Genomic DNA, 16,386 nt, shown 5'->3' with positions numbered 1-16,386 from the left:
CTAGTGAAGCACAGGTTAGAAAGGGAGATCCAGCACATTCAATCCCCCAGTACTCCCCAAACTCTTGGGGGTACTGTGTCCATTCTGCCCACTCTCCATATTTCAGTGCAAGCAGTAAAGATTCCACTGTGCCTGGCCAAGATTTTTCTGAGCTCCATGACCCTTCAGTTTCACAGAACTGTAGGGTGGGGAGATGCAGAGTGTAATTGGATAAACATGGAGGAGAAAGGAGTTACAACAGTGCAGTGCCTCAGCAGGGACTTCACTACTGTTCTAAAAGCCAGAGAGATTTGTTTTCTTGTAATACCCTCCCAGCTGGCCACCTTTTGTTGACATTAATGGAACTCCCTGACAGCCCACCTCATAGCTCATGGGTAGGAAAGAGACAACATTGTTAATGATGGAGGAGACAAAGGCTGAGATAGGGTTTTGTGACTTAGCCAGAGGATAAGACAGTGTGCACTCAGGGATGGCCCTATATGTAGAAAAAGAGTTCAGGGCTGCAAGAATTCACAGACTTTATGGGATGCTGAGAAAATGAGAACATTGTTAAAACAAGCTTTATAGTATATTATAAAAACATGGTTAGCTATGAAGTTGCTGATAAAACTGGTAAAGATTATTTTATTATCATCATTATTATTATTACTATTGTAACACAGAGATTGGATTTTTTCCTATTTTGCTGAGTAGGTTGAAGAGGTGTATAAATGCCAAAATGCAATCAAACCCAAGACAACAGCATCGAGAACTATACACTAATTAAAATTGTCTCCATACCAGTGATATAAATTTTCCACACTATTTCATTTTCAACCCTCACTGTACACACACACACAAGCATACACACACACAAGCATACACACACATGCACACATATAAGCACACACCACATGAGAAAAGACAAAAAGATGTCTCCAGAAATTCTTAACTCTCCTAAAGTTTGTCTCAAAGGCACTGATGGAGAGGATGTAAAAAAAAACAATATGGATGATATACAAGATGACATAAAAGAAGAAAAAAATACTTTTACTGTGAGAAAGATACAGCAGATTGAAGGTTCAGGTGTATGACAGACAAAAAACCGCATGTGCACATCCAATGTGGAAGAAAACTAGCAAAATTTAATGAAGCAGATAGGAAATTATCCTCAGGCTACATCCATACCAATGGAAACAAAAATGTGGCATGAAAAGAAAAGTGGTACTAGGATAACAGGAAGGTAAAAAGCACAGATAAATCAGGTTTTCAGATTTTTAAGGAGGTGCTCCCTGGCCTGGATGCCTGTTGTTGGACCACTGTGTAAAGACACAGAGGAATGATTAATAGAGTGCTGAGTCATCCTGAGTCAGGGAAGTATGCTTTTCCCAGCAGTCATGCCATAAAGCACCCCGTACAACTCAGGTCTGGTTAACATGCTACCTTGAGAGTGGTTCTCACATCTTGAGGGAAAGAGCAGAGGCCAGAGTTCTGGAATAGACTCCCAACATACTCTCTTTCTATTGGGGTAGATAGAAAACAGTGAATGAGAGTCTCACAGATTATGTTACCTGTAACAGTAGAAGAAGAATTTTCCCTAGGTTGTTGTCCAAGTTCAAGTGGGTGGAGGAGAGTCGTCTCCCATCCCCCATTGTGCCACTGTACTTAATGAACTACATCAAAGATGATGTAAATAACAGTTAAGAAAATTTTAAATTAATTTTATTGCTACATTTTAGGTATACACTATAACATTCATCATTTGAGATTTGTACCTTTACATAATATATCTTGATTCTTAATTTTCCCCTTCCCTTCTACTCCCTTCAACACCTCACCACCCCCATTTACAAGGCATTGTTTCCATATTTTTATTTTCTTAATTACACATAACAGTCCAGTTCATTGACATCATGTGGGAGAAAAAAAATCATGGCTCTGTCTATGGGACCACACAAAAGTTCATCTCTGGATATCAGTGCAGCTTTTATTCAGTCCAACTACTGCAACATTACCTCTGTGAAACTGATGCATGAAGAATTTTTACAACTGAGGTCTCAATCATGGTTTTTCTTCAAATGAGTCAGAGGAACACAGTTGAGTTTAAAGGTTGAAATCATTTGTCAAAATCAAAGAATTGAATAATCAAAGGGAGGCACAAAATACAAGTTAAAATGTGGTTAGACATCATATTATGTGGGCATTTTTGGAAGATCTTAGTGAAACAGAGCAAGGCTTCTGTCAACCCTGTACTCTCATTCTGTGTTATTCTAGAAAGGGTAGCTCAAAGCCCATAACCCCAGCATATAAAAGCCATCCAAGTACTGAGATGCCTCAGAGGTGTCTTCATTTCCTTTTGCCTTAAACTAGATAAAAGGGTTCATCACTTGACAGATCACAATGTACATTGCAGAAGCCACTGCATTCTTTTTGGAAGACTTACTAAATTAATATTTTAATTCCCTTTCCCTTTCCTTTCTCCCACCCATCCTGTTACCCCTTCTATTTGGCATCTTTCCTTTTTATTTCATATTACCTATTATACATTTTTTACTTACACTTTTGTTTTCTCACACTAGAAAAATGATTCAGTATTTGCACGTGTGTGTTCTGTTTGCTTCACTTAAGTGTATTACTTCAATGTGTATCACTTTAGCTGTACATGGCTCTAATTTCTCATTTATATGGCTGAGTAGTACTCCACTTTATTAATTTTTTTTCATTTTATTCCTCTTTTATAATTCAATTTCATTGAACTGAATCACAATAGCACAAATACTCCATTGTCTTGTAAGGCAAGAAAATTTTAATTTGAGTTTGAAGTATTAGAAGACAAACAAAGGTACTGTATTAATATTTATTGATGTTACAAAAAATCAATAACATTTAACATCTCACTTAAATGGAATAGGTTAAATATACTGCCACCTACAGGCCTGTATAATAAATGCAAATTTATTTTTTTCTTTGAAGAATCTTTTTCTTTTTTTTTCTTTCTTTCTTTCTTTTTCTTTTTTTTAGCTTATTGGTACATTTTAGGTATACAGTACAGTTACATTCACTATTAGGATCTTATACCTTCACATGACAGGTCTTGGTTCTCATTTTTCCCCTTGTCCCTACCCTCCTTTCAGCTCCTCCTCCCTTTCCCATTTACAAACATTTTATTTCCATTTTTGCATTTTTTCCTTTTCCTTAATACCTTTCCCATACCCTTCCCACTTTCCCTACACCTTTATCCCTTTTCTTCCTATTTCACATTGTCAGTTATCTCATTAGGATCTTATGTGCTATTATAGTTTATTCACACCAGAGAAACTATTCAGTATTTCCACGTGTGACTTATTTATTTCACTTAGGATTATATCCTCAATATGTATTCATTTTCCTATTAACGAATCTAATTTCTTATCCTTTATGGCTGTGTAATATTCTATTTTATATAAAAACCACGTCTTCTTTATCGGGTTTTGAACTGATGGACAAATGGGCTATTTCCAAGTTTTAGCTATTACAAACTGTGTCGCTATAAACATAGGTGTGCATATACCACTCTGGTATGATTCTGTTAATTCTTTTGGAAAGATCCCCAGCAGAGGGATAGCTGGGTCAAATGGAAATTCTAGTCCCAGCTCTTCCAGGTATCTCCATATTGATTTCCATAGTGATTGCACCAGTCTGCACTCCCACCAACAATGGAGAAGGGTTCCTTTCTCCCCACAACCCTGGCAACGTGTGTTACTTGTTATTATGCAATTTCTTGATAGCAGCAATCCTTTGCAGGGTGAGGTGGAATCTCAGTGTTGTTTTCATCTGCATCTCTTGAATGACCAGTGATGTGGAACATCTTTTCATATATTTGCTTTCTCCTTTTACTTCTTGGTCTGAGAAATGTCTGTTCATTTCAGAATCCCATTTTTGAATTGGGTCCTTATATTTGGGGGGGTGATTGTTTTTATATCTTTATATATTCTAGATAATAGCAGCTGGTAATTTTTTTTTCCTCCATTGTAGGTTGTCTCTTAGTTCTGTTGATGGTTTCTTTGCAGCGAAGAAGCTTTTTAATGAGATCCCAGTTGTTAATTCTTTCTGCTAGTTCCTATGCTACCGAGGATTTGTTCATAAAGTCTTTTTCTATGCCAATGTCTTCAAGAGTACTGCCTAACTTATCTTCCAGCAGTTTAGTATTTCTTTTTTAATATTTAGATCTTTAATCCACTTGGATTTTAATTTAGTGCATGGTGAAATATAAGGGTCTAGCAGATTTTCTCATGAACCATGGAACTTAGATTCTTTGCATGGGAAGTTTGGTACAGAGTTCAAGCTCCTATGAGTACCTAAGGCTATTGCTTATCAATCAGGAGTCAGAACTCAGACAGTAATGTAAACCATGCTGAATGGCTACAAATGCAAACAAATCTTGCATTTCCTGCATGCTGCTTTCCTCTTGCTGTGTCACCTGATTCCTAACAGGCCATGAACCAGTCCAGAGCCCAGATTTAAGGAGCAATGCTGTGTGGTGAAGCAATGGTCTCATTTGGGAAATCACAGTGTCACTTGAATGCCTTTTCAAATTACTTATGATATAGTTTATCTTTTAGAACCACGGACCTCTCAGCACATGACATGGAAAAATCTACACAGTTTGGTAAACGCTATGTCAAAGATCTCATAATCAGACTGCTGAACTGACCCTGTTGAGTCACCTCTGCAAATCCACTGGATAATACAGAATTAGCATTTATAAATATTTGTGTATTTCTGATTAATTTCATTTGCAATTGTTATAGTTTCTTATTTAACGAAATCCCCAAAAATTCTCCTTGTTTTCAAAGTGTGCCATCATGCAGGCATTAAGTGAGTTGTAGGATGTGCAAGATGGACATGCAGGTGGACCTGACAAATGACTGAAAATCTGTACCTTTAGAATTGAAGCTGTTAAGACTGTCCCTTGGGAACACAAGCAATGTGATTAGCAATTAATTCTAGGAGGAGCTAGTTAACTATGTTAAAAACATCATTTCCAATCCTAAGGGAAACTCATCCCTTAATGAGGTAAAAAGCAAATAATTACATAAAAAGGAAAAGCAAATGAAACAATAATTAAATGTGAGAAAAGTAAAATACAGAGGACTCTATGAAAAAAAGGACAAATAAAAATTAATTCATCTTTCCTAGAAGATACAGACTTTAAAAATTACTTTGAGACTGCTATTCAGGCATCCTGATGAGAGTCCCTTGTGAGCATTGCTGTTTTTCCCCCTGGGGCAGAGAGAAGCAGTTACATAAGCAGTGATCATTTGTTGTAAAATGAAATTTATGGCTCTGAATTTATTCCATCTTCCAATAGTTTTTTTTATATAATGAGAACAGTCTTCAGTTTTATGTTTTGCAAAAGGAAACTGCTTAATAGATGTCTTCATTGGCTGCAGCATGGAGATCTTTTCCAATGTGTGCTTCTCCAGCATGCACTGTATATGTGTTAAACACATAATCTTTATTTTATTATCATACCACCAATTCTCAGGGTTAAAATCCTTACACAGATTTTTCAAAATTATGAGAATTAAATTTTTTTTAATTTTATTGAGTTTATTGGTAGATTTTAGGGATACAATACAGTTACATTCATTGTTGGGATCATGTACCTCTACGTGGCAAGTCTTGATTCTCATTTTTTCCCCTTACCTCTGCCCTCCCTTCACCCCCTTCTTCCCTCCCCATCTACACACACTTTATTTTCATCTTTTAATTCTCTCACATTTTTTTCTTTTCCCTTTTTGTTCTTCCCCTACGCATCACACCTTCCCTACACCTTTAGCTCCTTTCTTCAAATTTCTAAATGTCAGTAATCTTATTAGAATCTTATGCATTGTTGCAGAATATTCACACCAGGTTAACTATTTGGTATTTACACATGTGTGACTTATTTATTTCACTTAGGAGTATATCTTCAATATGTATCCATTTTCCTATGAATGAATCTATTCTCTCACTCTTTATGGCTGAGTAATATTCCATTTTATAGAAAAACCACAAAATTATAAGAATTAAATTGAATGAAAGAAGCTTACATAGTCTTAGGTAAAGTCAGCCCTCAACTGACTTCCAAACTTGCAATGCCACACTGCACTTTTCACCAATCAGAAGGAAATGATGGCTTGGGTAATTGAAGAGAGCAAAAATGAAGAGGAAAACAGTAACATGAACAATGCATTTGAAACTGTACAAGTGTGTATGTTTTCCTGAAGGATTATCCATGTATTTCAGAAACTGCAGTAAATCCTGAAGGGCTGGCACTCCCTAGACATCAACCAAAATACCATACAGTGCACCATGGTTTTCTTTAGATATCATTATTGTGAGAAGTAATAAGAGCATGTTTAAAGCTCTTTTCAGCACATTCTTTTACAAGTTAGATTTTTTTTCCACTGGGGAAGCTAATTTAAATTGGCGTACATTATTTTCTTCGAATTTTCAATAAACTTACCATTAATCTTCAAAACTACTTCATGGTGTCATGTTTTAAAATTCTGATGAATCCAAAGCCTAGTATATGTGTATCATTTACAATCAGTGCTCTTACATTATTTAATTTCTGATAAATGTTATATATAGTCTTCCTTAATTGATGTTAATTACTAGATTGTTCCATGACATTTACAGCACAGTTTACTTGAACATTTTTTTAACTGAGAGGTGCTACAGTTACTGCCTCTTGCTGATGACTACACATCCCATTAGGAGCCACACGTGTGGGACATTACCACATTCATGAGGACTGTCTGGGGAAAACAGAACAACAGAGGAGATTTTCAAGGTGGTGAATTGTATGTGCTATGAATTTCATTACTCCATTAAATGAGACATGAAAAAACACAGCACTATAATAGCACTGGTTAAGGGTGGGAAGATGATGGCCATTTGTGTTGCATGTGTTGTTATTTTGGTCATCTCTGCTCTTCATATTGGTGTGAAATATGAGGAAAAACTCCTCAAAGAGCAACTCATTCCCCATGTCCTCAATCAAAGAACTCACACACACCACTCATGTGAATATCCAAGAGATTTATGGAGGTAAAATTGTACTCCAATATCTGCACTCATCTTCAAATAATAAGTGAAGAGACTGTCTTACCTGGAGGGTGTCTCTGAAAATAGTGCTCAGAAAGTCACCTGCATGTGAAAGTCAAAAGATATGTTCTCAGGAAGGGTGGACACATGGACTGGCTCAGTGTTTCTGCACCAAGAAGATCCTTCTCTGGAGAGAGCACAGCTATTGCTGCCTGACTGGGCAGAGCTTTTGAGTGAGGTTGCACAGCTTGACTCCTAAAGTTTCTGTATCCCTCAGGGGTCAGTTTTCAAAGCTCCTCATTAACCTATAGTTACCAGAATCTCTACTGTCATTCCAAACCCAGGAACATATATCCTTAAACACCAGTGCTATAGAGGGGAGTAACTCAACATGGGTGATATCCTCACTCCTGACTCCAGCTGTGCATCTTCCAGGTCTCTCAGTCATTTCCGTTCAACACCACTTTACCACTCTTGCAAACATATCCAGTTCGAATTCTTTAACAAATCCCTACTTTTCTTTTTTTCTCATTGAGTTTATTGGTACATTTTAGGTATACTGTACAGTTGTACTCATCATTGGGATCCTGTACCTTTACACAACATGTCTTGGTTCTCATATTTTCACCATACCTCATTCCTTCCCCCATCTTCCCTTTCCTATTTACAAAAAAATTATATCCATTTTTTCATTTTATCATATTTTTTCTTTTCCCTTATTTCCTTTCCCCTGCCCTTCTCACTTCCTCTAAACATTTAGCCCTTTTATTCCTATGATACATTTTCAATTATATAGACAAATGACTATTATCTAGAATATATAAAGAACTAAAAAGTAAGCCCTCCAAATACAAAGACCCAATTAAAAAATGGTCATCTGAAATGAACAGGCATTTCTCAGACAAAGAAGTAAAAGCATCAAGTAAATATATGAGAAAATGTTTCCACATCACTGGTCATTTGAGAGATGCAGATGAAAACAATACTGAGATTCCTCCTCACCCCACAAAGGATGGCTGCCATCAAGAAATCACACAATATCAACACATATTGATCAACACATGTTGGCGGGGTTATGGAGAGAAAGGAACCCTTCTCCATTGTTGGTGGGAATGCAGACTGGTGCAATCACTATGGAAACCAATATGGAGATACCTCAAAGAGCTGGGATTAGAGGTTGCATTTGACCCAGCCATCCCTCTGCTGGGTATCTTTACAAAAGTATGGAAAGCATCATACCACAGTGATATATGTACACCCATGTTTATAGAGGCAAAGTTTGTAATAGCTAAAACTTGGAAACAGATCATTTGCCCATCATGTGGAGTCTGGATAAAGAAGATGTGGATTTTCTATAGAATGGAATACTGCTCAGCCATAAATACCTTTCTTTACAGCTATTTTTATCTATTTCATCATATCAGGAAGTCTAATTGAATTTTTCGCTATCAAAATTTAAACTGATATGTATTATATATACAGAATCTGCCAAAAAATGTATTTACACATTTCAGGAAAAAAAAACTAGTAAATGTCTGGAAGCTAATTGTCAGCACTTTGAGAACCTCTTGTAATTGTAGAGGATAAAAGCACTATAATAATCCTGTGATGTCTCAATAAATTTAGTATTAGAGGGCCGGGGATTTAGCTCAGTGGTTCTGCCGCCTGCCTCACAAGCACAAGGACCTGAGTTCAATCCCCGGTACCAAAAAGAAAACAGAGTTCTAAATTTAGTATTAGAATATTTTACTGTTTTCTTCTTCAAATGTGTATTTTGTTAGACCCTGTATGTACATAAAATTACGATACTCTTGGTAGCATATGGTAAAATTGAAAACACTAAGAAAAATACTTTATGGGCTGGGGATTTAGCTCTGTGGTTCTGGCACCTGCCTTGAAATTTTAAGGACTCAAGTTCAATCCTCCCCAAAAAAAAAAAAAAAAAAAAAAAAAAAGAAACAAAGACAGAAAGAAACAAACAAACTTTATAAATATAGTAATGGCAGAAGAGTACCCTGTTGTTTATAAATACCACATTATATTTATCCATTCATTTGTTGATGAGAGTATAGGCAGTTTCCAAGCTTTTATAAATTATGTTAAACCTACTGGTATGAATATATAACTTTAATATGATGCTATTAACTTTTTTCGGAAGATTCTTCTTAATGTGGGTGAAATAGAAACTATATTTTTAGTTTTTTGAGGAATATACATACTGATTTCCACAGTAGTTGTGCTAATTTATACTTTCATCAACAATGAATCACTGTTCTTTTTTCCCCATATACTCACCAGAATTTCTTATATACAATAAATAAACATAAATAATGGAATAATATTCTGCCCCAAAGGATATATTTCAGACATTTTTAGGTGAAAGGATGCACCTCAAGTCCTTGGATAGGGTGCAACTCTGATGTGTCCTCAGTTATTCAGGATTCATTGATAAAATTCATAAATTCTTTCTAGGAAAATATCTATTCTGAAGAGATTGAATCAGTAATAAAATAAAATTCCTGATGGGCAATAATGTCAACACCTAAGAACCTTGCATTTAAATAAATGTCATAGATGTGTTTTAAAGTACTGGGGATTGAATTTAAGATCTTCATACTGAATTAAATCTGACACTCTAAATTTTGAGAAAGGACTTTTCTAATTGAACAATGTTGCCCAGGTTGGGCTTGAAATTTTGATTCTCCTAACTGAGCTTCCCAGAGTGCTGGGATATACACTAGCTAAGAAATGCTATCAATTATTCTCAGAGTCCTGCTAAATTGGAACTGAAGTGAACTCAAACAAACTCCATTCAGAATGTTATATTGATACTCTTGCTGAAGCAAGAAAATAAATGAGAAAATTGCAAGCTGGTATTTATGAAGAAAAAAATGTAAATCCTTAATAAAAAGCATGATTCAATACAGTCTGTTCAGCAAGAGCAAGCCCTCCATGATGACTTAAAATTTTTTTTGAATTTCAGAAGGTCATGAAATACAACCAATCCTGATTGTCTGTCTCATGGAAGGACTGTTTAACATATGTACTAACCGGTACAAATCAATTAATTGATACAGTGCATATTTCCTTGAGAATTCTCCTAAATCAAAAGCTAATAGTCAAACCACAACCAAAAGTATTATTTATGGGTGGTATGGTAGTGATTCTGCACTTGCATCTTACATTTGAATCAGCTGGAAGATTTAGAAAAAATCAAAATGTTTAGCTCCACACCCATAATGTCAGATTCAGAAAGTTGGACATAGGTTGAAATTTTATCTTCCAAAATATTAGCAAAGGCTTCTTCTGTAGTTTTTTAAAAGTATTTATTGGTACATGTTAGGTATACATGGTTTTGATACAATGCTTGATGTCCACCATTCTAAAACATTGACCATTACATTCTGAACAAAATTCAGAAATGTAGAATCACCAAATATTTATTTTTCACAATTTATTTTCTTTTGAGGTAAAGAAGATTTGGTACATATCATCTCAGGAGAGTAATATTTCATGCTCATGTAACTGGTAAGATGTAACATCTCGAAAAATCTTGGGCATCATAAATGGAGGGCCCAGGAAGCACATCATCATGTTCTGAACATGCTACATATAAAACTGACCATTCTTAAACCCACTCTAGAATACAGAGTCCTTTGTGGCATGGTTAATTATTCTTTCACATTTGGAGCACAGTCAGAAACTTTCTTAGGACAGACCCAGCTGTATAATGCTCTGAAAATAGGTCTGAGGGAAATCCAAAAGCATGATTCAACATACTATGATTAGCAAGAGCCATCCATCCAAAATGACTGAAATATCCCATGTCATTTCACTCTTCCATCATTGGAATACAACTAATTTTTGGAACTAATAAGAATATTATCATGAATCATGATAATAAATACAATAATTAAGATAAATTGCTATGACCACCAACACTTATACTGAGAATACTGTATTACTAGGTACAGTTTTTAGCACTTTAAAGATATTGATTGATTTGATCCTTTCAAAACGATTATGAATTAGGTTTGTTGATAGACTTCATTTCACCTGAAATCTTATGAAAAGATAAAGTAATAAATTTATGCATAGATAAATATATTTACTCTCATATGTTGATAAAAGGTGAGCAAACTGGGAGTTTGGGCTGCAGTATTGACTTCACCACATGAGGGGACCTCAGACTTTATAGGACAATCCACCCTCATGAGTCAGTGTGATCATACCATGTGGTGTTTGAAAACTATCATCAAAGTAAAGCCAGTGGGGGTTGCATCTATTTCTTTTTTTTTTATTATTGAGTTTATTGGTACATTTAAGGATACAGTACAGTTACATTCATTGTTGGGATCATGTACCTTTACAAGGCAAGTCTTGATTCTCATTTTTTCCCCTTACCTCTGCTCTCCCTTCACCCCCTCCTCCCCTCCCCATCTACAAATACTTTATTTTCATCTTTTCATTCTCTCACATTTTTTCTTTTCCCTTTTTGTTCTTCACCTACATATCACACCTTCCCTACACCTTTAGCTCCTTTCTTCAAATTTCTAAATGTCAGTAATCTTATTAGAATCTTACGCATTATTGCAGAATATTCACACCAGGGAAACTATTTGGTATTTACACATGTGTGATTTATTTATTTCACTTAGGAGTATATGTTCAATATGTATCCATTTTCCTGTGAATGAATCTATTCTCTCACTCTTTATGGCTGAGTAATATTCCATTTTATAGAAAAACCACAACTTCTTTATCCATTTTCCAACGGATGGGCAAATAGATTGTTTCCAAGATTTAGCTATTACAAACTGTGCCGCTATAAACATGGGTGCACATACTTCTCTGTGATATGATTCTTTTAGTTCTCTTGGAAGGATACCCAGTAGAGGGATGGCTGGGTCAAATGGAACCTCCAGTCCAAGCTCTTTGAGGTATCTCCATATTGATTTCCATAGTGGTTGCCCCAGTCTGCACTCCCACCAACAATGGAGGAGGGTTTCTTTATTCCCACAACCCCGCCAACATTTGTTATTGTGTGATTTCTTCATAGCAGCCATTCTTTGTGAGGTGAGGTGGAATCTCAGTGTTGTTTTCATCTGCATCTCTCGAATGACCAGTGATGTGGAACATTTTTCATATATTTTCTTGCTGCTTTTACTTCTTTGTCTGAGAAATGTCTGGTCATTTTGAATACCAATTTTTGAATCGGGTCTTTATATTTGGGGGGACTGATTGTTTTAAGTTCTTTATATAACCTTGATAATAGTCCTTTGTCTGAGGTACAGCTGGTAAAAATTTTTTCCCACATTGTAGATTGTCTCTTAGTTCTGCTAATGGTTTCTTTTGAAGTACAGAAGCTTTTTAGTAATATGAGATCCCAGTTTTTGATTCTTTCTGCTAGTTCCCATGCTACTGAGGATTTGTTTATAAAGTCTTTTCCTATACCAATGTCTTCCAGAGTTCTGCCTAACTTACCTTCCAGCAAGTTTAATGTTTCTGTTTTAATATTTAGATCTTTAATCCATTTGGATTTTAATTTAGTGCATGACGAAAGATAAGTGTCTAATTTTAATCTGTGGCAGGTTGACATCCAGTTTTTCCAACACTATTTATTAAAAAGGCTATCTTTTCTCCACTGAGGATGGTGAGCTCCTTTGTCAAAGATGAGGTAGCTGAGTACCTCTGCATTTTGTTTTGTGTCTTCCAGTCTGTTCCACTGATCCTCAGGCCTATTTCTTTGCCAGTACCATGCTGTTTTTACACAGTGCTTTGTAGTATAGTTTCAAATTGGGAATTCTTACACCTGGTGCCATGTGACTGTTGCCTATAATGGCTTTTGCTATTCTGGGTCTGTTGTGGTTCCAAATGAATTTTTGGATTCTTTTTTCTAGTTCTGTGAAATATAGTGTTGGAATTTCAATTGGCATTGCATTGAATGTATATAGCAGTTTTGGTAGTAAGGCCATTTTCACTATGTTGATTCTTCCTACCCAGTAGCAGGGGATATCTTTCAATTTTTTTATATCCTCTTCGATTTCTTTTTTCAGAGTGCTGTAGTTTTCAGTGTAGAGATCTTTTGTTTCTTTTGTTAGATTGATTCCTAGATACTTCATTTTTTTGGATGCTATTGTAAAAGGAATTTTTTCCCTTATTTCTCTTTCTGTCTGTCTGTTATTTGTGTATAGAAAGGCTATTGATTTTTGGGTATTCACCTTGTATCCAGATACTTTACTGAATCTGTCAATTAAGTCTAGAAGTTTTTTGGTGGAGTTTTTTGGATCTTCAATGTAGAGTATCATATCATCAGCAAATAATGATAGTTTAACTTCTTCCTTTCCTATCTTTATTGCTTTAATTTCTTTCTCTTGTCTAATTGCTGTGGCTAATGTTTCCAGAACTATATTGAAGAGAAGTGGCGATAGTGGGCATCCTTGTCTTGTTCCTGATTTTAACATGAAGGTTTTCAGTTTTTGGCCATTCAATATGATGTTGGCTGATGGTTTTTCATAAATAGCCTTTATTAAATTGAGGTATAGACCATCTATTCCAATTTTTTGCAGGGTTTTTATCATGAATGGGTGTTGAATTTTATCAAATGCTTTTTCTGCATCTATTGAGAGGATCATATGGTTTTTGTCCTTGACTTTGTTAATATAATGTATTACATTCACTGACTTTCGTATGTTGAACCACCCTTGCATCTCTGGAATAAATCCGACTTGGTCATGATGGATGATCTTCTTAATAATCCTCTGTATTCTGTTTGCTAGTATCTTATTAAGGATTTTTGCATCTATATTCATTAAGGAGATTGGTCTGTAGTTCTCCTTTTTGGTTGTATCTTTCTCTGGTTTGGGAATCAGAGTGATACTTGCTTCCAGGAATGAATTTGGAAGTATAGCTTCTCTTTCAATTTCATTGAAAAGTTTGAAGAGTAATGGTAGTAGTTCTTCTCTAAATGTCTTGTAAAATTCAGCAGTGAATCCATCAGGGCCTGGGCTTTTCTTTGTTGGTAAGTTTTTAATTACATTTTCAATTTCACTGATTGTGATTGGGGTGTTTAAAATGTTTTTATCTTCTTCGTTCAACTTTGGTAATTCATAAGTATCTAGAAATCTGTCCATTTCTTCTGTGTTTTCCATTTTATTAGAGTACAGGTTCTCAAAGTAGGTGTTCATGATCCTCTGGATTTCTTTCGGATCTGTTGTGACTTCGCCTTTTTCATTCCTAATTGCATGGATCTGAGCCTTTTCTTTCCTTTTTTTGATAAGATTAGCTAAGGGTTTGTCAATTTTATTTATTCTTTCAAAAAACCAGCTCTTTGTTTCATTTATTTTTTGTATCGTTTTCTTAATTTCAATTGCATTGATTTCTGCTCGGATCTTTATAATTTCCTCTCTTGTTCGAGCTTTGGGTTTTTCTTGCTCTTGTTTTTCTAGGAGTCTAAGTTTCATCGTTAAGTTGTTTATTTGAGCCCGCTCTGTTTTCCTAGTGTGGGCATTCAATGTTATGAATTTTCCACGTAGAACTGCTTTCATTGTGTCCCAAAGATTCCTGTATGTTGTATTGGCATTCTCATTTATTTGTAAAAACTGTCTAATTTCTTCTTTAATTTCCTCTGTAATCCATTGATTGTTTAGGAGAGTGTTGTTCAGTTTCCATGTGCTTGTGAAGTTTCTATAGTTTCTTGTGCTATTGATGTCTAGTTTGATTGCACTATGATCTGATAATAAACAGGGGATGACTTCAATTTTTTTGCATTTATTTAGACCTGTTTTGTGAGCCAGTATGTGGTCTATTTTGGAGAATGATCCATGTGCAGCCGAAAAGAATGTATATTCTGGTTTTTGGGGGTGGAATACTCTATAAACATCTATTAAGTCCATGTGTTCCAAAGCTTGGTTCAGTTCTATTATTTCATTGTTGATTTTCTGCCTAGTAGATCTGTCAATTTGTGATAGTGGGGTATTTAAATCCCCCACTACAATTGTATTAGTGCTTATTTGGTTTTTCATGTTACTTAATATTTGTTTTATATAGTTGGGGGCATTTATATTTGGTGCATATATGTTTATGATTGTCAGCTCTTCCTCTTGAATTGTTCCCTTTACAAGGATGTAGTGTCCTTCTTTGTCTCTCTTAATGAGTTTTGGTTTGAAATTTACTTTATCTGAGAATAAGATTGCTACCCCTGCTTTTTTCTGGACTCCTGACGCATGGAGAATTGTTTTCCATCCTTTCACTTTCAGTCTATGGACTTCCTTTTGCACTAGGTGTGTTTCTTGTATACAACATATTGTTGGATTTTGCTTCTTAATCCATTCTGCCAATCTGTTTCTCTTGATTGGTGAATTGAGGCCATTAACATTGATGGTTACAACTGATATATTTTGACTTATTCTTGTCATGTTTTTGTCCATTTGTTGACTCTTTTTACTTTTTCTCCCATCTCCTTTTAGTTTCTTGCCTTGCCTATTTGATTTGGTCTGTTGGGCCTCATGTTATTGTGAATTTCGTTGTCCTTTTCTAGGATATTGTTTAGAATTCCTTGCAGTGCTGGTTTGGTGTTCATGAAATTTCTCAGGTGCTCTTTGTCGTGGAAGTATTTTATTTCCCCATCTATTTTGAAAGAGAGTTTTGCAGGATACAAAAGTCTAGGTTGGAGATTCTTTTCTTTTAGGACTTGGAATACCTCACTCCAGGCTCTCCTTGACCTAAGGGTTTGTGTTGAAAAGTCTGCTGTGATTCTAATGGGCTTCCCTTTGCATGTGATTTGTTTCTTTTCTCTTACTGCTTGTAGTATTTTGTTTTTCTGTTGGATTTCTGGAATCTTGATTATTATATGTCTAGGTGTAGATTTTTTTTGATCGTGGCTAGTTGGGGTTCTATATGCCTCACTTATCTGTATGTCTAATTCTTCCCTTCTGTTTGGGAAGTTTTCTGTCATTAATTCTGTGAAGAGCTTTTTTATATCATTTGTGTTTTCTCCTGTTTTTTCATGAATTCCTATCAGTCTTATGTTATTTTTCTTTGTATCGTCTAGGAGTTGTTGGATTGATTTCTCATGATCCCTTACTGTTTTTAATAGACCTCTTTTTTCACGGTCACTGACTGCTATCCTATCTTCTATATCTGAAATTCTATCTTCGCAATCTTTTATTCTGTTTCGTACACTTTCAATAGAGTTTTTAATCTCCTGGATATCTGTTTGAATCTGTTTTATGGATTCCATTTCTTTCCTCTGTTGGGCATTCATTGTTTCCATGTCTTTCTTATGCTGAGTCTTCATGGCTTCTATCACAGTCTTGAGCTCATCTATTTTTT

Source organism: Fukomys damarensis, unplaced genomic scaffold (genome assembly GCF_012274545.1).
Source record: "Fukomys damarensis isolate Sample0158 unplaced genomic scaffold, DMR_v1.0_HiC HiC_scaffold_37, whole genome shotgun sequence".
Taxonomy (NCBI): domain Eukaryota; kingdom Metazoa; phylum Chordata; class Mammalia; order Rodentia; family Bathyergidae; genus Fukomys; species Fukomys damarensis.
The sequence above is the reverse complement of the archived record's forward strand: the minus strand, read 5'-3'. Positions refer to the sequence as shown.